The sequence below is a fragment of the Dreissena polymorpha genome, chromosome 8, assembly GCF_020536995.1.
Source record: "Dreissena polymorpha isolate Duluth1 chromosome 8, UMN_Dpol_1.0, whole genome shotgun sequence".
Lineage (NCBI taxonomy): Eukaryota > Metazoa > Mollusca > Bivalvia > Myida > Dreissenidae > Dreissena > Dreissena polymorpha.
The window spans coordinates 71,759,066-71,786,516 of record NC_068362.1 but is presented as its reverse complement, the minus strand read 5'-3'; the positions used below and the strand labels follow the sequence as shown (position 1 = coordinate 71,786,516).

Below are 27,451 nucleotides of genomic sequence, written 5' to 3'. Positions count from 1 at the left end.
ATATCATCTGAAAACAGTAACTATTGAATTCTACAAACTCCTTACTTGTTAACAATCTCTCTAAATCAGTTATATTGCGGGCACCGCTTTAATTTTATAGTTGATGTTGAATTGAGATTGTTGACTAGGAACACGGTTTAACACGGTTTAACCACAATTTTCGGTGAAAGCAAGTCAATTCAATGTAGATTTAATAAAATAATTTATAAAATTTACACATATAATCTAGAGAAGTCGACTTTGTACAGCGTGATTAACCGGAACGACAACAATACGTTGATATTCAACTCACATTACTTCATCGGATATGCGGATCATCGGGTACACACTACTCTGTACATATCTGCAGGGATTTGATTTTGGAAAAGAAACACATAATGCAAAAATGTCTTATTATAGATAAAATGGCAGTAACTCACGTCAGAATCCTTTAAGAGTAACGACCTTTACAAAATGTGCACGTCCGCCCTATAGCCATGCTGCGAATAAAGTTCACCATAGTCGGATTAAATGTGTCTGAGATCGTGTAGGGAAACATATTATTAAAGTTTTCAAAGGGCAATCACTCTAACAAATATTTAAAGCTGAAAGACCGGACAGCATGCCAACCTAAATGATTATTTTTTATCAAAATCTAATAATTTGTTCCTAAAGTTTCCGTTGGAAATTAAATTATCATACTAACTTGTCGCAAATGTGTCATATCGAAGGGCTAAATAAATAAAGCGCAACGACCAGACACAATGCGCAAGCACATCCTAAAGAGATGCTGCATATAAAGTGTCATTACATACAAATATTTATTGATCTCGCGCGAAAACGAAGAATTTGGCGAAAGGAAAGACGAGCAGCAGGAAATACGGACGGACATCGATTGGAACGAAAATCATTTTGTAGGAAATTCATTTCACACATCCGCACACTAAGTATCATAGAAATTAAAATTGAGAAGGAAGGGAAAAGCGGCGGCTATATGCTTCCATTTATGGGAGCATTGCAATACCAGATATCGATTTATAGCATTTTTTAAAATAGAAAACACATTAAACTCCCTATGTCATAATAATGACCAATCAGACAATCGCAAACGGACCGAAGCCGAAGGGGATGCCTGGCTGGTTACATGTATTTAATTGGGTTTTATTGTTCTTCTTTTATTCATATAAAGATTTTTAATAATAAATAATTGATAACAAATGACCGCTGAGTTTCAAACAATCGCATGTATCCACGTGGCGATATGATATATCGCTATTATAAAGTGCAATTTAGCTTTGTGCAAACCGAACGGTAACGTCATTCGTTAATATTCAGATCAATATTAGGCACGCGCGATCCATATGATTAAATAGTGACTGGTTCGGGTGTTCATTATTGCCCATAACGTGTTTTACCGACTTAAAACGGTCATATAGAAAACGAAGGCTACATATGGTGAGTTACCATACCAACCTCCGCGGAAAAAGATTTGACAGGAACCAGCATTGGTGGGTCAAAACTCTGCCTTCATAACCATCCACGTGATGATAACGTAGACACGTGGTATCCATTACTCTCAAAGTATCGGTCCTCCTCATTGGATAGTGCCTTTAACGAAAAACCTTCAAGAAGTGCTGTCAAATTAATGTGTTGTTTTTTTTCAATTGTTTGGAGTTGTAATTTATTTGATGGTTATCCATGACTTTTACGACGATCATTCTCATGATTTCCGGTGTTCGTTGGAAAGTAGGTCATGTTTATTCCAGGTTGACGCTATGATTTTTAATTACGTAACACACACTTATGTTAGTTTGTTTATGGATTGATAGTAACTTTATCAAATATTTTATATGCCGCTTATTTTTTTAATAAAATGTAAAAATATTCAAATAGTTTAAGAACAATTTGAGCAAGTTTCGTTTTTCCATTAAGTCATTTTTAGAAATACACATTTTACAATAGATTGACAAATAACACATGTTTTTTTGTATTTGTTAACTTCCATAATTCGTATGGACGGACAGACACTACGGACATACATGCTACAATAATTTTACCGTTGTTGTTTTTACTTTTTTAATTTAGGTAATTTGTCTATACTGTACTTAACTTATACACTATTTTCAAAATGTAATAGAACATGATACTCATAGGCGGATCCAAGGGGGGTGCGGACGCGGCGTACGACCCCCCCCCCCCCTAAAATCGCCAAAGTAAAGTCAATTAATTTAATGTTTCACACTAAACTTGATCTAAATCACCTATTTAAACTCATTTTTCTTCTTTTTTTTGTACACGACATTTCCCGCTTATCACAGACAATTGCTAAATGTTTGAACGTTAAACTTTCTTTCGCCGGGTTTTTCAAGTCGAACTTTGCAATTCGGATGTATCCCTCTATTTGCACATTGATCCTCTTTTCGCTTCGTTTTATGTCAACAAAGATAGATGCACCAATGCCAAAACGAGCGAAAATTCTTTAAAGCATTTCTTCGGGGCTATATCCAACCGTATTACGTATAAACTATTCACTTATTTGGCATTATAAGAAGGTACTATGATGAAAGCACATAGGGTGTGATATGCTCGAGAAGTGGAACCCGCCAGGGGCCTTAGCGGCCCCCTGAACCCCAGCAAATCTTTCAAAATCCCGCCATCCCTCTAACCAGCAATCCTGGAGCCGCCCCTGCAATTTCAACAGTTCAAGCACCTTCCATTCATAATATTTCATTATTTTAACATTTCAATCATTTTAACACAATAATTGTGACATATAACAATTTCAGGAAAATCTCTATCTCAGAAAAGCCGTTATTTACCTCCCTTTTCAAAATTGGTTTGAAAGTAGGTTCCAGGACAGATACAGCGTGTCCTCGCGTCTTATTTTATTAAGGGTACATTATATAAGCTTCATACAAATGTTGGTGCTTTCTTCAAGAAGTTGACCATCTTTGGTATTTTATGTGCCATAACCTATTCACTACATAGTAAAATTTCACTTGTTATTGAAGACTTACATAAACATTTGAGGATCATTTCAATGGATAGTACAATATCACACCTGTGTTATTGAAGCCTTACATAAACATTTGAGAATCATTTCAATGCAAAGTACAATATCACACTTGTGTTAGTTACGCCTTTCATAAACATTTGAGAATCATTTCAATGCATAGTACAATATCACACTTGTGTTATTGAAGCCTTACATAAACATTTGATAATCATGTCAATGCATAGTAAACTATCAAATTTGTTTTATAAAAGCCTTACATAAACATTTGAGAATCATTTCAATGCATTGTACAATATCACACTTGTGTTATTAAAGCCTTACACAAACATTTGTGAATCATTTCAATGCATAGTAAACTATCACATTTGTTTTATTGAAGCCTTACATAAACATTTGAGAATCATTACAATGCATTGTACAATATCACACTTGTGTTATTGAAGCCTTACATAAACATTTGAGAATCATTTCAATACATACTACAATATCAGACTTGTCTTATTGAAGCCTTACACAAACATTTGAGAATCATTTAAATAGTACACTATCACACTTGTGTTATTGAAGCCGGACATAAACATTTGAGAATCATTTCAATGCATTGTACAATATCACACTTGTGTTATTGATCCCAGCTTTATTCTTATATGTATTTTTATTGTTTCGTATTGTGCTGTTTTGTACTGTTTGGCAATTGGTCACTTGCCTTAAATAAAGGACCAACTAATTGTATATAATGAGAATGCAATACTGCTCCAGCAGCTGGAATTTCACTTCTTTATATTTATATTGTGTTATTAAAGCCTTACATAAACATGTGAGAATCATTTCAACATAGTACAATATAACACTTGTGTTATTGACGCCTTACATAAACATTTGAGAATCATTTCAAATCATAGTAAAATATCACACTAGTGTTATTGAAGCCTTACATACATATTTGAGAATCATTTCAATTCATAGTAAAATATAATACATGTACTTGTGGTAATGAAACCAGAGTAATACAAGCGATGTAAATTTTGTTATGTTCTGTTACTCATCAATACATTTTTACAATATTATTTCCGTAAAATATTATATTTATAAATAGTATATCAAACAATTAATTCTTCATATTAAATTATTATAAATATATCATTTGGCATTGAACTGCTGTGCGAGTTCATGAAGTAACATTTGAAAAGGGATGTATTTCTTATCAATGTTTTTAATTTTTAGCACATGTCTCCTCCATCGTCTATTAGGATTCGTATATGAACCTGTCCTCTACCTTTCCTAGCCAAGTGTTGTATGTGCACTCAGGGGTATATTGGCGCGCACAGGGCGTTGTCATCTGTCCTCACCCACACATCCTTACGACGAACTGCACTTCGACAAAATCCACTGCAAAAGTATAGAGTCTGTGCAATGGAAAAAAGATGTTTCATCTGCATGCGAGTAACAGCGTATTTGGAGACTCTTGTGTTGGCACATTCAAATACCTCGAAGTGAAGTACGCCTGTTTCTAAGGTCCCTGGCTGTTCTGCTTCTGCCTATTCTTATTGTATTTTGTTTGTTTAGTGTTTGTTGTTTTTATGTATTTTTGCCAGAATAATTTTGCTTAAAATGTCGGACGTTTGCTTGTATTATTTCCAATGAGGTGTAAAGGTTGTGTTGGTTTTGAATTTGCAATATTATTTGTGTGTGAAATGCCGGATGCTTCCTTTCATTATTTCATATGAAGGGTATAATTTATGTTTTATATCTATTTAAGCAATTTCATTTATAGATGGTTTAATAAAGGTTGATCTTCTAAATCTAGCAAATAAAAGTGGCAGATTTTGAAGTATCCTGGACCTCTAGTGTCTGTTAGTGAATCTATGTTTGTTGATTGAATGATCAGATTTCTAACTTGGTGCAATGTTGCTGTTCTCTATCAAATTGTAAGATATGTTTGAAGTATAAAGCCGACAAAATATTGTATGAAATTGAATGTCATCATTTTGCTTCATAACAACTGAATGCTTACAGATTGCCTCTATGTGCTTACGTATAACTTGGTTGTGTTAAGCTTTAATTTCGTTACTTTTTAAGTGAGACTCACATTTTCATGCATGCCTAAATGAAACCGTTCCAATTTAGTATCATGTTAATGCGAAGAAGTTTTCATTGCTCTATAGTCTGTCAATATTTGCTATTGCACCATGTGTTTCTGGCTTTTGAATTATAATTAAAAAATATATCACCAACACAAAAGCATTTGTTTTCCAAAAATATTTGTTTAGCACTTGTGATTGTTCAAATAATCAAAACAAGTGATATGACTTGTATAAAAGACGACTTTATCTCTGCCAAGTCCTTCTGCGCTTAGGAGACGCCGTTTAACAGTTTATATTTTCAAGCTCTATTTCGTTAATCTCAAGATACCAACTTAAGCAATAGAGGTGAAAGATTTATATAACGTCATATAACTATGGAAGATCACACTGGAAATTTTCTTTGATAGTTGTTTCAAAATAGTATACAGGAGCGAAATGCATTTAAATTAAAATATATAAATATCCCACAATTTGATTTAAAGCAGCAGCTCAGTTATCGCTAATAAATTTTATATTAAATGGGCATTTTCACAGATTTTGGCATGTATTGAAGCTTGTCATTAAATGCTTTATATTGATAAATTTAAACATTTGAGCTAAAGGTATCCAGTAAAAAACAAACAAGAATAAAATAAAAAAATAAAAAAGTAACCCTCACCTGGGCTCGAACCACTGACCCCAGGGGTCCTGGAGTAAAAAGTCTCCCGCTTAGACCTCTCGACCATCCGTGCTTATGCAATGAGGGGATGTTTTTTTTATTCATATAAGCAATCCTCGTAATTTTACAAAATATAGCGACAACAACAGAACTTTCAAAAATTTGCAATCGTTTCCGATTGCAACGCTTTATAATTTTCAGGATTTCAAATCGTCAAAAGATGCATATAAATGATATTTTAGAGCATGGTAAATGTTAAGTATTACTATTTCCTAACAAATATCATAACTAAAGCTAAACTTTGCGAATCCAAAACAACTTTTATTAATTTTGTCAATTTACCAAAACGTGAAAAGGCCCCTTTAACAGAATTTTAACTATGTCTTGTGATTCCACCAAAGCTGGTACATGTAAAGTACCTTCTTGAAATATTAGTTGTGTTGCTCGATACACAGACATGTCGATCTTTAAAAACTCGTATAAGAAATCATTTCTTTAAAATTTATAATAAATGTGTTAAAAAAAAGGTCATGGGACGGGATCAGGGGCAGTGGCATGTGGCAGTTTTCAAAACATAACCTACGAAATACCGGAACATAGGTGAGCAAAAAGCGAAGAAATAAATATCTATTGTGCACATATTAATTTAAATTTTCTGTATCACATATACAATCATCCAGCCCAGTGTGTCTCCTTAAGATTTGAAAGTGAGTGTTAAAAAACTACCGACGACCTGTACCAATGAATTGTTTCTAACCTCAAACATGAATGACTTATAACGGCAGTAAAGAATATAGTTTTAACACCAGTATATTCATTCTGTCAGCTTGAATAAACTAACGGAATGCCTATGAGTTGCAATCTCAGCCAACACATTCCAGACGCTATCGTTCTTCAACCAATTAAGTCAAGTCGCAGAAGTGATTAAATAACAGGAAAATATTTACATTTTTTTTGCTTCTGTTCTGTTAATGGTCTCGACACATACAATACTAATGCCTATTTAAATGCATAAAAAAAAAACATTTGTTTGAAAAAATTTATCCAGAAGCAGTGGCCGAAATAAAATTGCTGAAATATTTTAAACAGGCTTATTAAGAAATAACACTTTCGTGTAAGACATGAACAGCCAGCATAATGATGCCATTCTGTACCGTTAATACTTCAACGTAACATATGATCGTATTTCTAGGCTTAACCAAATATAACAGAAAAATAACTCGTTGGCGAAAACATTTATCGGGTGCGGTTCAAATTGGACACTTAGGGTGCAATCAACAACAATTATCCATTTTCAGTGGGGCAAATCCAAAGATTATCTTAAAAATTTGTTGTGACGCAAAGTAAAGTTTGTTTTAACGAGTTATCTATTTATGTAATGCACAAATTGTACGGAAGCGTATATCGTTCACCCCAATAATATGGTAATGCCGGATTTATTTATACCGACTTAATGTGAAATAACATGGTATGTCGACATAGTTTTGTAGCTTTTTCCCACTTAATTTTACTCGCCATACCGACATTAAGTTAAAGTCTCGACGTAAATGTTTCCGGCTTTTCCCGAAAAAAATATTTTGTCGACATGATCTAAGTCGACACGAGGAGTTATTTTTTACGCCATGACTCCTTTTTCATATCATGCTGTCATAGAATAAGGTACATCCCAATAATATGGTCATGCCGGATTAGTTTATTGGCGTCGCACTGGAGTGCAGCGACTAGTATGTAATGCATTTGTTTTCGCTTATGGGAGGAGAAGTTATTTTACGGATCAATGTATATATTTTTGTTTAAGAATATCTTGTAAAGTGGTGATTTTTTGTGTAAATTAGTGTAAATAAGTACTGCATTTGTGCCTATTACATTTATTACAAAATTTATTGCCAATAATGCAAAGCTAATTGTTTTAAATATAAACTGATCTCTGATCACAGGGGAAAGATCACAGGGACTGGGCAAATACGCGAAACATTCTGGTTTTGTATAAAAACAAAACATAATCAAAATATATATATTTTGTGGTTTTTCTAACGATAGCGCAGACTTTTGCTGTTCGAGTTTTGGTTAACGCGTATTTTCTTCAATTTTACAAGACGACAGCGATTACACGGTTTATTGCTTTATTGATAACCGTTACACTACAGTCACTTATTAAGGCAGTAGGTGCCTAGTGAGATCGGGAATAGTCGGTCGATATCGCCGTATTCGGAAAGCGTTTCGGCTATAAGCGATATCTACGGTTAAGTCCGGAAATTATACTAAATACACGAAATAAATTTGTATTTTTTATTTACGAGTTAAATTTGCTTATCTCTTTAAGATTGAATAACTATACAATACAAATATAAGTTAAATTCATTAGTTTCATAAAATATTTGTGTTCATGACGACACTGTTGTTGACATTTTCTCAAAATGAAAGTGCGAAATAAAAGCGAGCGATTTGCAAAATCGAACAAGAAGCAAACAACGATCAACAACGTTGTGTTCGATGGAAGAAGATTGATTGACTCGTTGAGCTGGAGGTTTTGCTAAACAAATTACAGTATGGTCAGTTTTGTAATCTGTGTCCCATTCCTTTGACAATATATAACATTGTTGGCGAACTACAAAATGGCCTCAGTAGTTATTTGTACGTTGTTTGTGAAAACCCTGACTGTAGAAAAGTCAACCGTGTTGCTAATGGACAGCAGCACCATCTCAAGATCAGGGGAATGCCATGCTTTGACGTAAATACCAAGCTTAGAACAGGTATGCATGTCTTCATTTTTCAACCTGCCATTTCTATCAATGTTTAATCATTGTACATTTGCCATTGATCTTTGGACTTCTTACACATTTTCAGATTCCTTAAAATTCCAAGTGTCATTCCCAGTGAATATTTGTTTATCGCGTAATATATAAGGAAACATTCCGGTGTCCATCATATTCAGTTTTCAAATTTAGTTTCGCATTTGTGTTGTTAAATTCAATTGATTGCTCATTCGTGTTATTTAATAATGTAATGATGATACGAATGGATTCTATGAAAATACATTGTGACGTCATTATTAAGTAACTACGGCCTTATTTCGTTTTCATGTTCTTATCATTTTCAATTCTCTTTTCAGCAATGAAAGTCAGTTTGGGCAGGCCGGTGAAGGTAAATAACTTCCTAATCACTCTGAACATAACGCTTATTGCAAATAGAAATCTTAAGAAGATGGAGGCTCGTACTGGGGAGGCCATCAAGAAAATCTCAACTGCGTCGTCTAACAAGGCTGCCATTGATGCTTATGAGAAAGAAATGAAGTAAGTGTAAAAACTAACTTTTAATACAATGTTATTGACTAGTCTGGTGCCAAATTTTAGTATTTTTTCTCATCAACTGTCTTCTTATTTCCTATTGCAGATGAACATGAAACATATTAATAATAATTGTTTTATTAAAGGCACTGTGTTCATAGTTTGGTAAAATTACATTTTTTTAAAAAGATTTTTGGTTAGAACCCCAGGGCAGGCACATTATTAAAAATATTTGTGATTGTAATTATAAATATTAAAAGCTATTCCAAATATTACAATATTTTAAAATAAATGCATTACTTTTAGTCATAAATCTTATGAAGAAGCATAGGTATATTAAAATTCTGAGCTATTCATATGAATGGTGAATTCTTTTCACAAGCGATAATTTGAGTTCAACGACTTGTCAATATGTAATGTCCTTGTTGTGCTGAAAATTGATTTTTCTTATAACCAACGATCATATAAGGCGTCATAATGAAACTTAAAGGGGAATTATATAATTCATGAAATAAGCATTGTGTGAATTTAATTTTGTATTTCAGTTCGAGGAACAGTAATACCTAATATTACTCAGATTGCTGCTGTGCATTTGAAGACGGGTTTTAAGTTCTCGACATATGTGAAGACAACAGTGCCAATTTCTTCCGAAGCTCAGAAAGTGATTGGCATCTCTGTTGATGATCATGGCATAATGCGTGTAAATGGTGGAAGTGTTGATAGTGTATAAATTAAAACTTCTCTTCATGATTGCATGATGTGGCTTGCAAAGTTTCCCAGAGCCATTTTTGTTGCTCATAATGAGCGCAGGTTTGTTTTTCCGGTGTTTGTTAGTGCATTGCTGAACACACACTGTTTTGAAACGTTTTGTAATTGTGTAAGCAGTTTTGTTGACTCTTTGCCGGTTTTCAAATATCGTATCCTGGACAGTCACACAAACAGGAAGATCAAGTGAACGTGTTCTCTAGGCAACCTGCAACGCCCACAGTGCTCCTGATGATGTTGAAGCACTGGGATCTTTGCTTAAGACATGTCAAATTACTGACAATATGGCCCACATCTTTACTGTTACTGCAATCCATAATTCAGTTTGTTTAAGTCATGAAAAGCCTTAAAGGCAAAGAACATTAGATTGTTAGACGTGCTGTTGCATAGAGGAACTCTAAAGCGACCAACAGCTGAAAACATTGCGGGATGTGGACTGGCCTTGTGTGATTTGAAAGCCATATTTTGTAGTTCCGGAGAGGATGATTTTAGGGATACTTTCATTGCTAAAAACAATGGAGGACTACCAAAAGTCACAAACGCAAAAAAATATTTTATCTGAAGTGGTCCCTAAAATCGGTGAGTTTTGCAGTGACGAAAAGTGACGGAACGAGATAATATGGCTTTCAAATGACACGCGGCCAGTCAAAATCACGCAATGGCTTTATACTAATACTTAATTATGTACATCTAGTTGTCATAAATCTGACTGTTCTTATTAAAATATAAGTTGTATATTATTGTGCTACATGTTTAAAGAAACATGATAACTTATACATCTTTATGCTACGTAATATTTGGACAACTTTGACATTTTGTGGTGAACTGCGCCTGTATTCATATGTTGCCTTTTGACTTTAGGTGACCTTAAGATTGTATTATTAGCTCGGCTGTTTTCGGAGAAAACTCCGAGGTATTGTCATAGACTCTTCGTTGTCCGCCGTCCGACGTCCGCCGTCGTGCTAAAACCTTTACAGTGGCTCTAAAATTAAAGTGCTTCCACCTACAACTTTGAAACTTCATATGTACATGCACCTTGATGAGTTCTACACGCCACACCCATTTAAGGTCGCTAGGTCAAAGGTCAAGGTCACTGTGACCTCTAATATAAAACTTTAAATTTGCTTCTAACATCACAGGGCTTCCACCTACAACTTTGCAACTTCATAAGAACATGCACCTTGATGAGTTTTAAATGCCACTCCCATTTTGGGTCACTAAGTCAAAGGTCAAGGTCACTGTGACCTCTAATATAAAACTTTAACTTTGTCTCTAACATCATAGTGCTCCCACCTACAACTTTGAAACTTCACATGTACATGCACCTTGATGAGTTCTACACGCCACACCCATTTTTTGGTCACTAGATCAAAGGTTAAGGTCACTGTGACCTCTAATATAAAACTTTAACTTTGCCTCTAACATCACAGTACTTCCACCTACAACTTTAAAACTTCATATGTAGATGCACCTTGAAGAGTTCTACACGCCACACCCATTTTGGGTCACTAGGCCAAAGGTCAAAGTCACTGTGACCTCTATAAAAAAATATGACAAGCTTACGCAGCCGAGAGTGGCACCCGTTGTGCGGTGCTCTTGTTAATGTATTATTATATCAATATAAATTCAAAGTTAGCTAAATTTCTTCACATGTCATGGTTTATAACTGTAGCAACTAGAAAAAAAAACAAAAGAAGTGATATACAAATTTATGCTTAAATTCATTGCGTGAAAATGAATTGGGGTAGGCATACTCAAAGTAAAATTTCTGGAGATAGGAACGGTAAAACTTCCTGAAATTCATTCAGTGTGTAGAAAATATGTTGTGTTAAATAAATATGTACAATATATGCATTTCATCACACTACAAGTGACATAAAACGTAATTAAAGTTTCTTGTCACTGAACCATGTGTTGCCGTTTTTGCCATTTTATCCAGATAAGTGCATATATTATTGGACATCAAAGGCACAATTGTCTTTCAATGACACTTTTTTAATTCTGTATCTACTAACAAAATCCAGTCAAGTACGTTTATTAAGTTAATTGTCAAAATATATGTATATCCCATTACAAAAAACTATATAGTTTGGATATAGGGTAAATCCATAGAAAACGCCCAACCGAGTCAAGGAGTATGTGTACTCAACCAAGTATAAAAAGTTAACCGGCTGGTAAAGAGTTTTAAAATTTTGCAATTAGTTGTGATATACAATTTACTATGTGGAAATAATAACAAAGAGTGTTTCTGGAAAAGTACCCATTAGGCTCCCACTACCTTAATATCTTAGTTAGAAGGTGATTTTTCAAGCGGTTCCGTAGTGTAGTGGTTACACGCTCGCTTCACATGTGAGAGGTACAAGGTTCGAGCCCCAGTAGAATCAAATTATTTTATTTGTGTTCTATGTTAACTTTTTGTTTTGATGTAGACATTTTAGTTTAAATAAATATGCTGTTTTATTGTAACCATTTTTTGTTTTTATTATGCCCATGAAATATATGTGTGAGAGGGTGGGGGGGGGGGGTTCGCACAGGTTAATTAGGGACGACACTTTCTGCTTTTATGACATCTTTAATTCAAATGAAGTCTCTTCTTAGCAAAAATCCAATTTAGGCGGAAAGTATCGTCCCTGATTAGCCTGTGTTGACTGCATAGGCTAATCTGGGATGACAATTTACGCACGCGCATTAAGCCCAGTTTTCTGAGAACGAGACTCTTTTATATCAATTTTTCAGTGGGCAATAACAGGGACCTCGTTAGAAGTTTGCACTTAAAAAATCTATTCGCAACTCTTTAGCAACAGATTGGAAAGATTTATATAGCTTTAGTAGAGCCATGTATCAGCAACATTAGTCTGGCAGTTAAGGAGGTAATCTCGAATAAAAAACGTGGACGGACAATTTTTACACAAGGCGATCACAATAGCCCACCCAAGAATCTCGTGCTTTGATGAGCTAATAACAACTACACATGAAACACACGATACACTTTTCTTTTTGCTGCTTTGAGGAACCGCAGTATAAAAGTAAACCGTACTCATGTTACTAGCCTGCAATATCGCATACACTAGCAAATTTAAGACGAAATCAACAATGCTCCAAGCGCAATACGTTTCGAGTCGATATGACAGCTATTAGTGAATACAAATTACTTAAGTTTGAAAACGTGCCCATTTGATCCGCTAAACGCAATTGCGCGTTGCACATTTATGCTACATGTATAAAAAAAATAATTGCCTTAAAGTAGAAAGAGCCGGCAAATATTTCTTATCCTTCTAGTAATGGTTATTTTAACACGGTTTATCTACCACTTGCGTCATATTATGTGCAAGAAAGTCTTCAAAATGTTGATGTCTACCTATTTAAACATATCATTATGTTTATACTCAAAACACGAAATTGGTGAAATCCTAACAACCCGTGCAGTAAATCTACTTTTTTGCCCATTTAAATACAAACATCACGCCATACCAATATGCATACGAACACATTCTTTACATCTTAGGCAAGCAGCATGGACCCGGAAGATAAAGATAAAGGCCATATACCCGGATAAGATATTTATTTATGTTTAACTACAAGGAAAACAGCAAATATTAATATGGTCTATTACTTTTGACAAATGCAAAGTTTTTATATTTGTTATGGATTGACGGGTAACCACGTATTGCATTAATCACATGACAATGAGTTTGTGTTGCGCTTCCGGTTTTTATCATGTGATTATATTAATAAATTATTAATTAGCGAACGCATTATGGTCATGATAAAACTATCAATAATTGTCTAAAAAAAAACTTAAATATACATTTCATGTCTGAAATATACATTTCAGTAGCCAATGTACACCATGCAAAAATCATACGATGTAACCTCATCGCGTTATCAAATGTATTTATAAAATGTATTTAATGGCTGTAAAATGTCATTCGTTCAGAGTACGTAGGCGGCCTATTAAACACATTATAAATGTATATTAATTGCAAACTAAACTCACGCAACGAACTTTGACGAACTTTGAAATAAAGCTTCAATCCAGCTATTTAGTGTTCACTGAGGCTTATTCAATGTGTGTGTTGACTTGCGCTGTGGAGGGAAGCCGGGGTACCCGGATGACAACCTGCCCGCTTTGTTGACAACCATGCAAGCGCATATGCGACGGGACGGGGATTTAACCATTGGCGCGATGACGGGTCGAGTTTTTAATTTAAGAATGATTGCGTTAGAACGACGGCAGTATGCCGTGTTGCAGGTCCGATGTCGACCGATGTAAATACCTACATCAGGCCGATATGCAAATGTATATTTACCCGATAACATGCCGATATAAAAAAAAAGTTGTGCGTGTTTGAGCGTATGCAACCTCTGCCAAACGTATCTTTCAAGACATTATATTATGTTTGATCGCATGTCGTATGCAGTTATGTAAGGAATGTATATATAAAGCACGTCGTAAACGAATCGGTTTAACTGAAATTTTAAAGATTTAAGTTGAGGCCAATCGCGAGAAAAGATCGGCATTTGCAAAGCTTAAACAATATGCTGTTAAATGAACTATACGGTTTCGCAATTATATAAGATGAAGTTAGCCAATGAGCAAAACAAATATATAAGGTATGCAAAACATAAATACAGCTTTATTTTAAAAAATACTTCAGTGATGGTACAATATTTCGGTACCTTAAACCGAATGTAGTTATATTGAAGTCGCCAGATAAAGTGTTAAATAACATGAGCATAAATAACTACTTAAATACAAACTACCGATACATTTTATCTGATGAACAATCCATTCGATTTCGTTCAAAATAATACTATTATGAGTATTTTAATTATTTTATTTATCAAATAAAGAAACTAGCTTGCTTAAAGTGTGACACACCTTTGGCTACACCCCTTTGGCGACACACCTTTGGGGACACACCTTTGGCGACACACCTTTTTCGACACCCCTTTTAGGACAAGTGTATCTTATGTGTTGCAGAACCGAAAACTGTGTCAATTTCTTGTATGAACATAATTATTATCTGAACATAATAGTGATGCATTTTCTGAAAGAGCTAATGTCAAATTTATATGAATGATTTTTTATATTAATAAACAGAATATAAAATTGTATACACTATGTTTTCGTGTATGTTCACGTTCAGATATCGTGTTTTCTTAACTTTAATTATAGTTTGTTATTCATCGAATTGTTAATTATATTAATGCGGTAATACAGTTAGCGTTTTTTTTGGCTTTCAATAAATAAAACTGTATTTGTCTTTGTACTTATGCATTTATTTTAAGCATTCACTATTTAAAGGATATTCAGGAAGCAGTCAGAAATAAACTGATAAAGGGCGTATTATAAGTACAAGGTACATACACCAACCTTGAAAGTAAATTTGTTTTTAAAATACACACTCAGAAAATCGAAATGACTGAAACAGATTAAATGTTGCAAAACGCTTATACTTTAAACTTCCCACGATACGATCATTAATCCTGTTAAACAAGTACACAAAGGGTATGATTTCGTTTTATTGCAACATTTTATAACACGTATGTCCCTGTGCATGAGCGTTTCTCTACTGTAGGCTAACCACAAATAGGATACATGTTTTAGTTTTGCGTTTTAAGGTTTAAATATTTTAACCTGCCAGATCTTATTTAATAATGTCGTGTACGAATGTTAAAAAAGTTTGAGAATACAACGAGCATGGTAGCCATTACTTATTTTTATCTAGATGCCACAATAATTTTAAAACTTATCTCACTTACCGAACAAAACTCAAACAAGGGATGACATAACGATGGTCCCAATTTAAAATGACGAACCTACATTTTTGGCATTTCGCGATTTTGATATTGTGTAAAGCGGGAAATCAATGCACATATACCCCCAAAACAACAAAATAGTTAACCAATCGCAACAGCTCCATATAGTCACGTGATGTAATGACGAACCGCAATTGCTTGAAGTCAAAATGACGAATCTGAAAAAAATTGTTACGTCGGCATTTTGCGAGCTTATTAATATATTAAAGTATCAATATAGCCATGTATTTTAAGGCAAATTGACGAAACGTAAACGTTTGCTTATAAAATAATTAAATGATGTACATTTTATAGCATTGATGAACGCAAAAAGATATCAAAATAATATAAAATGTTGAGGTATTAACTTAGTAACTTGTGGCCGCAACTAATAGCTTGTTCCTACAACTTATTAAGTTGAGGTTTCAACTTAGTAAGTTGTTCCTTCAACTTTATAACTTCTGGCCGCAAGTTACTAAGTTAAGACCACAATTGTCTGAGCACTTGCCTTGTTTGCGACTGGGTTCAGGGTTCCATCCCCGGTCTGAGCACTAGAAACGTACGCGTCGGATCCCGGTTTCGAGTCCCATGGTTTTTGGATTTGAACCCGGGACGCTTCTTGTAAAGGGCGATTCCTCTGACCGGGGCTCGATCCCGGGAACCATCGCTTACGAGGCGAGTGCAAGATGCCTAAGTTTTCGACGGTCTGAAAATCTAATACGGAGTTTTCGACGGCCTCGGGGTTCGAATCATAGTTCGAGCACTAGCCCTGAAAGCTTTGGGTCTCTAGATCAATCCTCGGTTTAAGGATTTACCCTATAAGCGACGGCTCGAATTCCGATGTGAGAATTTGCACCAACAGTGACCGGTCCCGGGTTCGAGCCCCAGTCTGAGTACTAGTCCTGAAAGCTATGGATCCCGGGTTCAAGCCTGTGTCTTAGCTCTTGCCCAGTAAGGGAAGGATCCCGGTTGCAAACCTCAGTCTGAGCGTTCGCACCGAAAGCTACGGGTTCACACAGGGACTCGAACCAAACAGCCGTCGCAAACATACCATACTGAGCACCCGCCTACTAAGCGACCGGCTGCGGAAATGAGCTTCGTAAGCAACATTTCCCGCTTTCGAGTCCGGAAATGAGAGCTAGCCTCGCAAGCTATGGGTGTTCGGGTTCTAGCGCCGGTCTGAGCACTAGCCCTGTAAGCTCTAAATCCCGCATTTTTCGGGTCCGGCGATAAGACTACGACTTTGATCAGGGTCCGTTCGCTTAAATGGTAAGTACTTAAACAGGGATTTTAGCCCGGGGGCATAGCATACAGGGTGAGTGCTCAAGCAGGGCATCCAAGCCGGGATCCGTTACGTAGGGTGCGAATGCTCAGACTGGAATCCAAGTCGCTTACAGGGAAAGTCCTTAGACTGGGGCTAAAACCCAAAGACCCATCGTTTAAAAAGGGAGGTATCAGACCTGGATTCCCAACCGGAATCCGTCGCTTATGTGCCTAGTTTTCACAACAGGGTTCGAGCCCTGAACCAAGTCGCTAACTTGGCGATCACTCAGATAGGGGCTCAAATCTGAAATCCATGACTTACATGGCAAGTGCTCAGATAGGGCTCGAACGGGGGATCCATAGCTAACAGGGATAGTGCTCGAACCCGAGCACCTAGTAAAATAAGGGGTACTAATTGTGATAAAACGGTAAAGATGAAACGCCCGATATTATTGGTTAAACTTAAATTAGTGGTTTCAACATAGTTAGTTGGTCCCACAAGTTATTTAGTTGAGGCAAAAACTAATTAGTTGTGGGAACAAGTTATGAAGTTGTCGCCACAAGTTTCTGAGCTAAGGCCTCAACTTAATAAACAAGTTGTTCCCACAAGTTATTTAGTTGAAGGAATAACTTAATAAGTTAAATGAACAAATTACTAGGTTGAGGTCACAATTTAATAAGTTTTGGGAGCAAGTTATGAAGTTGTGGCCACAAGTTACTAAGCTGAGGTCTCAACTTAAACAGTTGTGGGGACAACGTACGTTGTTGTTTCCACAAGTTATTTTAAAAATTGTTTCCACAAGTTATTAAGTTGAAGCCACAACTTATGATGTTGTTCCCTCAACTTTATTAGTCGTTCCCACAAGTTACTAAGTTGAGGCCACACTATAAATAACGAATTGCGGTTGTCACCTCTGTTCCATGGTGTAAAACAGAAAAAAATGCATTGCTTTGCTATATCTAACGGACAACAGTGGAAAAATTTATTCTATTGAAACAAAATCTATTACAATAAGCTGTCCAATTTGCCGAAACATCACATAAATGCAAGTCTAAATGACGAAGATACATTTTACAGCAGATTTATTAACTTAACGTCAAATTAGTTCCATACGAACATGGTCTATCATGCGACACTTTTAAAAATGTTTAAAATAATCTTTATTTGACTTTGTGCAAGAAATGTTTAACTAAAATAGGTCTCCTGAAAACGTGTGTTTTTGTAGCTTCGACATTTTAAATTGAGACCATCGATAAGTAGTTACAAATATGATTTGTATATTTGAATTTGAATTTTTATATAAATATCGGGTAAAAATTTCCCGAAACACCAAACATTCCAACAATACTTAATTTTCATTTTGTCATTATGCCAATGAAAGTATTTGTTTAGAAAATAAATAACTTATTATAGTCTGAAATAATCTACACATTTTAAAACGGAAATATGTCTGCAGGTTCAGATGGGGGGAAATTTCAGGTATGAGATTGGCATCGTATCTGTTATGTCGTTTATTTCTATAGTGCATTCACAGTTGTATGTGAATCTATTGCAGCATAGTTCAGACCAAGTTCATAAATATTTTCAAAGAACAACACCGGTTTGAAGACATACATACCAACTGGCGAAGAAAACCGCTTTGAACTTGGTAATGTTTTGACGATTTGATTACTTTTAATTGCAGGTTTTCAATTATATATTACGCCAAAGTGTGTTTAAATATATAATATTATCATGGTCGCAATGCACGCACATTGAAACACGAAGGGAGCTAACCGTGGATTAGTATCACAACATACCAACTCTTGTTACCCTCTCGAGGCGTTTGAGTACACGCCGCAGAACTGATTTTAAATGTCTTTAAAAAAATAACATGGCTGTTTGGTTTTCTTATTCTATTCGTTGAACATGTATTAATTGTATATCAGTTATTTTAAGCAACGTTTAGCACTCTTTCGGAGTACAGAGAATTCGCTGGTTAGGCCGTAACTATTTTGCTAATATATATTCACACATGTATTATGTCGTTTTTATTAGCTGATTTTTTTTTTAACTATTTCGTAGTTAAGATGATTCATATAAACCAATTAATTTATTTATAAACTATTTAATTTGATGTCATGCTATTACATCTTAAAATAAGCACAATTTTTATTTTTTACTATACCGAGGACAAAATATAACAGCTTTGTGCTTTTATTTTCGCTCGCTTCGTTTTGAAAAACATACACACGATAACTTGTGTAACCGTAAAGCATACTGTTGAGATCGTTTAGGCATCTGGAACGGTCAAACTTGGTAATGAAGCTTACTTTGGCAACACAATTATTAATTCAATATCACTGCCCGACATCGAACAGGGACCCAAATTAAATTGCACGAGGCCATACAAACTGTCTAAACAGTGTACATGTATATAGTTCCAATATACTAGTTTCTAGTTTCAGAGTCAATTATAAAGATAGATCATCATTATAACTTAATAATTTCAATTGGACGTATCTACCCGACATAGCCGGCACGTCTTCAAACATTGAACGTCATATGACGTTGTATTGAACAGACACAGCAGACAATGGTTAGTGCCAAATAGAATATAACATTATAGAAGAACCGAACTTGCTTTCTAACGAATTAAAGAGCGAGTATTTATTATCAGTGGAACTTAGCTTTTTTATACGAAATTAAAATACTTTTCTTAAATGATAAATAATGGTTGAAGTGTGCAGTACTAATTTTTAAAATGCAAATAAATACAAATCATGAAAGGTTTATATATTTTGTTGCCTCAAGCACTTATGTTAAAGAGGACTTAATATGTGTCTGCACAAAACGTTTTGCAAGTAAATTACTCATTGTTGGCAGCTTGTGTTTAAGGAAAACGTTTTAGAACACTAAATTATTATTTTTAATCGCATGACATGGACATTGAAATCGATAAAAAATAAGATGTTATGGTTATGTTATTCGTGTTATACATTAACACTATTTAATCTGTCCTTCTCAAACGTTAAGCGTTACTTTTTTTCATTTTCGAAACAAAAGAGTATTAAACAAAAAATTCGAAAGAACCAAATGGGTGTAACTGCATGTATTAACATAGTCATGTCTTGATTGTTCTTTGTTGTTGTTCTTGTGTGTGTACGTGTGGGATATCCTCCGAATGTCAATCACATCAGGTCGGTCAAATTAACATTTACGTTTCTTTTGCAATCTTAGGCGAATTGAGTTGAGAAAATATTAAGTAACATACCGACAACTGCCCCGCCCAAAAAAACCGATGACGAATTTCACGACCAACCTCCAAACCAGCTATGTATATGGACATGTTAGATTCGAACTCACGATTCCCTTTGGTGACGAAAGCAGATACTATTTGAATACCAAACAGGCAGTTTTCTTTACCCAATGCATTAGTTCAATTCTTGTTTTAAATATCCACATAATGTATTTCATGATTATTAAAATGTACTGCTAACGACCGAATTTAGGGAATAAACATCAGATGCTAGATTTGTTTGTGTTATTTTTTGCTGTGGTTACCACTCCTTGAGGTTGAGAGTTCGAAACTAACGCGGTGGTTAATGTTTGGACCAAATCAATTTTTTAAACAATTGTTTTTTTATTTATGATGTATGGAAGCATATTTGTGCCACCACTTAACAACTTAAAATAACATGAAAATAATGGAGGATTTCGCGAAAAAGAAATTCTTTTCGCGAAAACAGATACATTTTCACGTAAATAAATATATTTTGTTAACACGAATTTATGCATGTTAGTGCTCTAAACTGCCAACACATACAGATAAAATGTTCATGAAAATAATGGAAGATTTCGCAAAACAAATAACTTTTCTCGAAATCAGATAACTTCATGAAATTATGAATATTAATTCGCGAAAGATGCCAGTTATATAAAAATAGATGCTCTTCAATTGGTGAGCATTGTCTTTATCCTACAGACCGAGAACTGGAGTGTACGTGCATACTATAGCAAGTAGTAAGTTTCCTTTTATTGTTTTATTTTTTATGTAAATGCATCTTTGTTGACGAAAATACATGAAGCTGTTTTTACATATTTATTTTCAGACACAAAAATGGAAAATACTGGGTGAGAAATGGATGTGCGATTTTTCTGTATTCATTAATGCAACAGTCTATACAGTGTCAATGTCACATTTAGAGTTCAAAGGTCGAAAACGGTACAGTACCAATTTCCCCCTTTGGAAAGCCACCTGTTAGACCATTGGATTTTTTATTTGAATAATAGATCTCTAATTTTCTTTATGGTAATTCCAGATCATGCCCGCATACGATATTCAGGACGCCGATCTTCGGGGTATGTCATCATCACAGCTTATTGTTTTGTATCGTCAGAGAGGTTATTCTATACGTGAAATTCTTGGAGTTATGGCCATACGACATGGAACTATAACAAGCCAACGATCAATTTTCCGAGTCTTGAGACGTTACCGCCTGACTAGAGGCCAAAGTCAGCACAGTCTCGACGAAATTATTCAAGAAATATTGCTTGAGTTATCAGCTTCCTGTGAAAATGCTGGTTACCGGCAAATGCGTCAAAGACTCCTGATTAATTATGGACTTGCAGCTACATTTGAGATGGTTCGTCTTATTTTAGGACTCATTGATTCACAAGGTGCTGCCGATGTACATATCTAGCTTTTATTTAGATTACATTAGGGAAATTGATGGCATTCCAGTTCGGGTTTACGGTGACGCGGTATAGAAAATTCTATTGTCCGTGATGTGCAAATGGCATTACGATGGACAAACGCAGATCAGTACCAGGGGATCCAACGCTTCGTCTATGTTTCATCTAACAGAAATGTCTGAATTGAGAGGTTTTGGCGAAGTCTTAGAGAAATGTGTGGAAATGTCTGGATGAACCATTTTAAAGATATGAGTGATTTCGGATTACTGGACACATCTGATAGTGTGCACTTAGAATGCATTAGATATTGTTTTCTTCTTGTCATTAGTAAAGACCTGAATGAAGTTTGCAATATTTGGAATACTCATTGTGTTCGTTGAAAAAACCGAATTTCATGTCCTGCAGGAAAACCTGAGGTGTTGTTCTTTCAGCCAGAAGTACATGGCGCAAGAGATTGTAAAATATCACTGGTTGACCAAAGGGAATTAAATGATGTGGAACGGGAGTATTCTCAACGCCCTCCAGAACTTGGTGTATCACAAGAGTTCCTGACAATTGCAAGAGCAGCTGTCGGAGATTTGAATCTTCAAAGCCCACCGAGAAACAGAGAAGAAGGAACAGAGCTTTTTGCTGCAATAATCATGTACATTGAACGCCTCGTTTAACGCGGAAATGAAACAAAAATGAACTTAATGATACTTCCTTACAAGCTGGCTAACGTGTGCATTGGTTGACAAAATGTCAATTAATAGATATAGTTGTGTCTGAAAGCAGAGCAAGTACTAGTTTTAAACAAGCTGTTGGCTTTGTATGCGTTGTCATTGCCATGTATGATTGTGTGTCAATAAAACAATACATGTTTTTTTAGTTTCGCTTTAAAATATCATTTTAATATGTGGCCAAAATGCTAGCTTTATTTGTTATGAACACCCTGAAATAAAAATAAAACACAAACCAGATTACGGTGTATATGGAATCAATACCGTCACGGGGGAAGTACTGTTACACGAAGGGTAGAGTGTCTGGAAATATAATTTCTGGATCACTGCACTGTTTGCGTAACACTTTCAAATGTCATATGAACGATGGAATGCTTCTGTTCTGCCCATGTGTGGTAATCGCCCTTATACTGTCAAATAGTTATACATTTTTTGGGCATACGGTATGAACAATGCAACACAAGGTGAGCCTTGAGACGGTTCTGTAAAGACTAAAGATAAACGAGAGAAACTGACTCATTACGACTGTCAAATTTGATATCATTGTTTCTTGCAGTCGTGTCAGAGGGCTCTCAGGTGTCATTTTCTCGTGTTCCCTTGAATGCAGGGGTTGTCATAAGGCACTTCTCGTCTTGCATTGTTCCGCCAATGTGGGTGAGAATAGCAGTTTTATGCCATACAATAAGAGTGTTTCATATCCAAACTAATTTTTATTATGCAGTAGTCTACATGTGACATTGACCTTTGAGTAACATACCTCAAACACACCAGTAAACATGGATAAATACATCAATAGATATGTACAACTAACTATTTGTTAAGGTACAATTACACAGAGTATGCGAAAGTGCAAAGGTAAGTCAGAGGTGGCTGTATTAGTTGAATTTGTTTGATGGTAATCAAGCTGATATTTAAACAAGAACCGTTCGACATCTACACACTCGACTTTTCTCAGGGCAGTGCTAGATTATTATTATAAAATGAAAATCTAAGTGAACAAATATACGTTGAAAATGGGGTATAATTCTGCCAAAATATTTCTTGGATTATCTGTCTTGCAAGTTGGTGTTCTCCTTTTGATAGTTAACAACAGCCCATTGTATAAAACTTGGATATCTTATCCGCCGGTTATCTTTGCGCACTGCTTAAATTTGTCCGAATTGGTTAAGACCTTGGTTAACTTTAACAACAACAAAACAATATCCAAAGCATGTAATGGTCTCGTGAATCTTTTTATACAACTGGAATCCAAATTAAATTATCCAAACACCAGAGATATTGAAAAAGATAACCAATGATAACTTTTATCAAAGTTTACACAACTGGCTGCAAGTGTTCAAAGTTAGAGGTGAAAACCTTTGATAGTTGTTGAAAAATGGACACCAGTCACACACTTAAACAAGACTGATGTCCTCAACTACAATGATCTGACAACAATAACTCAACATGCGTCGAAAAGTAGAGCTAAAACACATAAACATGATTAAGTCAAGCAAGGGCAAATAAAATTAATAATGACACTGTTTATTTTAGAAAAATTTTATATAAAATAAGACAGACTTTTTGTCATATCACAGCATAGCAATCAATGTGAAATCAATGTTATCAAAAAGGTAAGAAAATAAGAAGAAAAAAAAACAAAAAAACAAGAACTTCGCGGACGAAATTGTGCTACGGACGCAGGCAGGACATGAAACATCGTACCATAAATAGAGATTTAACCTATAAGTCTTAGTGTGACCTTGACCTTGTGGGTAGGGACCTGGCTGTTAAGCATGACACACTGGACAATCATGATGAACCTTTGTGCCGAGTTAAATAAAATTCACTTGAAAGATGACGAAGTTATTCTCCAGACACGAATGACACTTGAAACTGTATCATATATGGAGATTTGACCTATAAGTGTGATCTTGACATTATAGGTAGGTACCTGGGTGTTTAACGCGACACATTGTCTAATGATGGGGAACAATAGTACCAAGTTAAATGAAATGCGCTTGATAAATTACAAAGTTATGCTCCGGACACGAAACATTGTACCATATAATCATATATGGACATTTGACCTATAAGAGTGACCTTGACCTTGGAGGTAGGGACCTGGGTGTTAAGAGCGACACATAGTCTAATGATGGGGAAAAATTTAGAACCAAGTTAAATGAAATGCGCTTAATAAATGACGAAGTTATGCTCCAGACACGAAACATTGTACCATATAATCATATATGGACATTTGACCTATAAGAGTGACCTTGATCTTGGAGGTAGGGACCTGGGTGTTAAAAGCAACATATAATCTAATAATGGGAATTATTTGTGCCAAGTTAAATGAAATTTGCTTGATAAATGACGACGTTAGGCTCAGGACACAAAAGCTTGTATCATATTGTCATATATAGACATTTGACCTATAAGTGTGACTTTGACCTTGGAGGTACGGACCTAGGTGTTAAGCGTTACTCATCGTCAAATGATGGGTAACATATGTGCCACGTTAATTAAAATTCGCTTAATAAATGACGAAGTTATGCTTTGGACACAAAAAATTGTATCATATTGTCATATATAGACATTTGACCTATAAGTGTGACCTTGGTCTTGGAGGTTATGACCTGGGTGTTGAACGTGACACATCGTTTAATTATGGGGGACATTTGTGCCAAGCTAAATGAAATTCGCTTGATAAATGACGAAGTTATGCCCCGGATACGAAACACTATATCATATTGTCATATATGGACAGTTGACCTATAAGTGTAACCTTGAAATTGGGGGTAGGAACCTGGGTGTTAAGCGCGACAAATAGGCAAATGATGGGGAACATTTGTGCCAAGTTAGATGAAATTTGCTTGATAAATGAAGATGTTATGTTTCGGACACAAAACATTATATAATATAGTCATATATAGACATTTGACCTATTAGTGTGACCTTGACTTTGAAGAATGGGACATGGTTGTTATGTGCCACTCATCATCAAATAATGGGGAACATTTGAGCCAAGTTAATTAAAATTTGCTTGATAAATGACAAAGTAATGCTTCGGACACCAAAAACTGTATCATATTGCCATAAATAGATATTTGACCTATAAGAGTGACCTTGACCTTGGAGGTAGGGACCCTGGTTTGTAAAGCGCGACATATCGTCTTATGATGGGATCACTTTTGCCAAGTTAAAAGAAATTTGCTTGATAAATGACGAAATTATGCTCTGGACGCGAAACACTATCATATTGTCATATATGGACAGTTGACCTATAAGTGTGACCTTGAAATTGGGGGTAGGAACCTGGGTGTTAAGCGCGACAAATAGGCAAATGATGGGGAACATTTGTGCCAAGTTAGATGCAATTTGCTTGATAAATGAAGATGTTATGTTTCGGACACAAAACATTATATCATATAGTCATATATAGATATTTGACCTATTAGTGTGACCTTGACTTTGAAGAATGGGACATGGTTGTTATGTGCCACTCATCATCAAATAATGGGGAACATTTGAGCCAAGTTAATTTAAATTTGCTTGATAAATGACAAAGTTATGCTTCGGACACCAAAAACTGTATCATATTGTCATAAATAGATATTTGACCTATAAGAGTGACCTTGACCTTGGAGGTAGGGACCCTGGTTTGTAAAGCGCGACATATCGTCTTATAATGGGGATCACTTTTGCCAAGTTAAAAGAAATTTGCTTGATAAATGACGAAATTATGCTCTGGACGCGAAACACTATCATATTGTCATATATGGACATTTGACCTATTAGTGTGACATTGATCTTGGGGGTAGCAATCTTAATTTACGGCGAGACACATCGTCTAATAGTAGGGAGCCTTCGTTGCAGGATGAGTGAAATTTGATTAGTGATAAATGGCAGAGTTATGATCCGGACAAAAAAGGGACGGACACACAGAGGGACGGACGATCGCGATTCCCATATCCCCCTCCGACCTATCAGGGGGGATAACAACTTAAACTGAAGGATATAAAATGCGAAAAAAACTTGAAAATTTGTGTAATAAAGAACTATTTCAAACTCTTCACAGACAGGCCTTTTAAACTGAGTAAGCTTTATTTAATAATCTCAAAGATGACAATGTATAACATTTATGTTCATTGGTATTTGCTTTTTTTTTTATTAAAATGTTACTAAAAGTATACATTAACATTGTATTAAATGTTACTAAAAGAATACATTTTTTATCAGAAAACTTAAGTTTTAACTTTGTTCTCAAGAATAAAATTCTAAAAAAATTACCGTTTTACATAAAGGGACACAGATTCCTTTTCATTAGCAGGAATATTTCTACCAGCTATCAAGCAATGTTTGGATGAATTGAAAATGTATTTTATAGTTAATTTTACAATATTCATTATTTTTAGCCTTATCAAAAATGACTTCCATTGTCATAAATTTGTACATTTGACACTATTGCTAAAATATACACTTTCATTGTGTAAAAAATGAAAGCTGGAAAAATTTCAACAAACTATGTTATATATAAAAATATCCAAATATTTACCAATGTAATGTCAATCTGACATTTAGAAATTTGAAATCAATATCCAAATTTGAACAAATTAATACCCACACTTAAGATACCCTGGTTTAATAAGTGCTCTATAAGAATTGTAAAAACATAGCAATTATAAAACACAATCAAACAGTACACAAGTATACATGAACATATATGCTGACATCTCATGTTTAAAACCCTCAAGTCAAATATGCAAGGCCAAGATGGCGCTAAATAAGTCTATGTAAAACTATTTACCAACAGGACAGCAAGAAAATCAAAAGAAGAAATACTTTGTGCTCAAGTGTGTAAAACCTAATTTCCAAAATAATGAAAAAACATCATAATATCATGAGTGTCACCCTCCTTGGGTATTTCTTAATACTTTTCATTAAATATTGATTAAAACTACATAGTACATAGTATGAGCTTGGTTACTGCTGTATAAAAAAAACATCTGGGTTTTCATTGGTTAATCAATCGTACCCAACTACTCCCTCGCCATAAATCAGTCCAAGAAATATAGTTTTATTAAGTAAAACCGTTTTTTGACATGTTGAACTGACACTTGCAAATGGGGCATATCAAACCCCTTTCTTTGCAGCTGCAAACGTAGCACAGCATGTGCTCACAGTCTAAAAAGGTATCGCAATATCTATCTCTGAAAATCTGGCA

General features: G+C 35.1%; 1 long non-coding RNA gene across 1 annotated transcript; it reads left to right on the top strand.

The window, feature by feature from the left end:
- The first annotated feature begins 8,738 nt into the window (after positions 1-8,738).
- LOC127842522 (uncharacterized) lies at positions 8,739-12,255 on the top strand. Its single transcript, XR_008031682.1, has 2 exons — positions 8,739-9,030; positions 9,570-12,255. It is a non-coding gene; the product is annotated as an uncharacterized LOC127842522 (long non-coding RNA).
- The last annotated feature ends 15,196 nt before the right edge of the window (positions 12,256-27,451 follow it).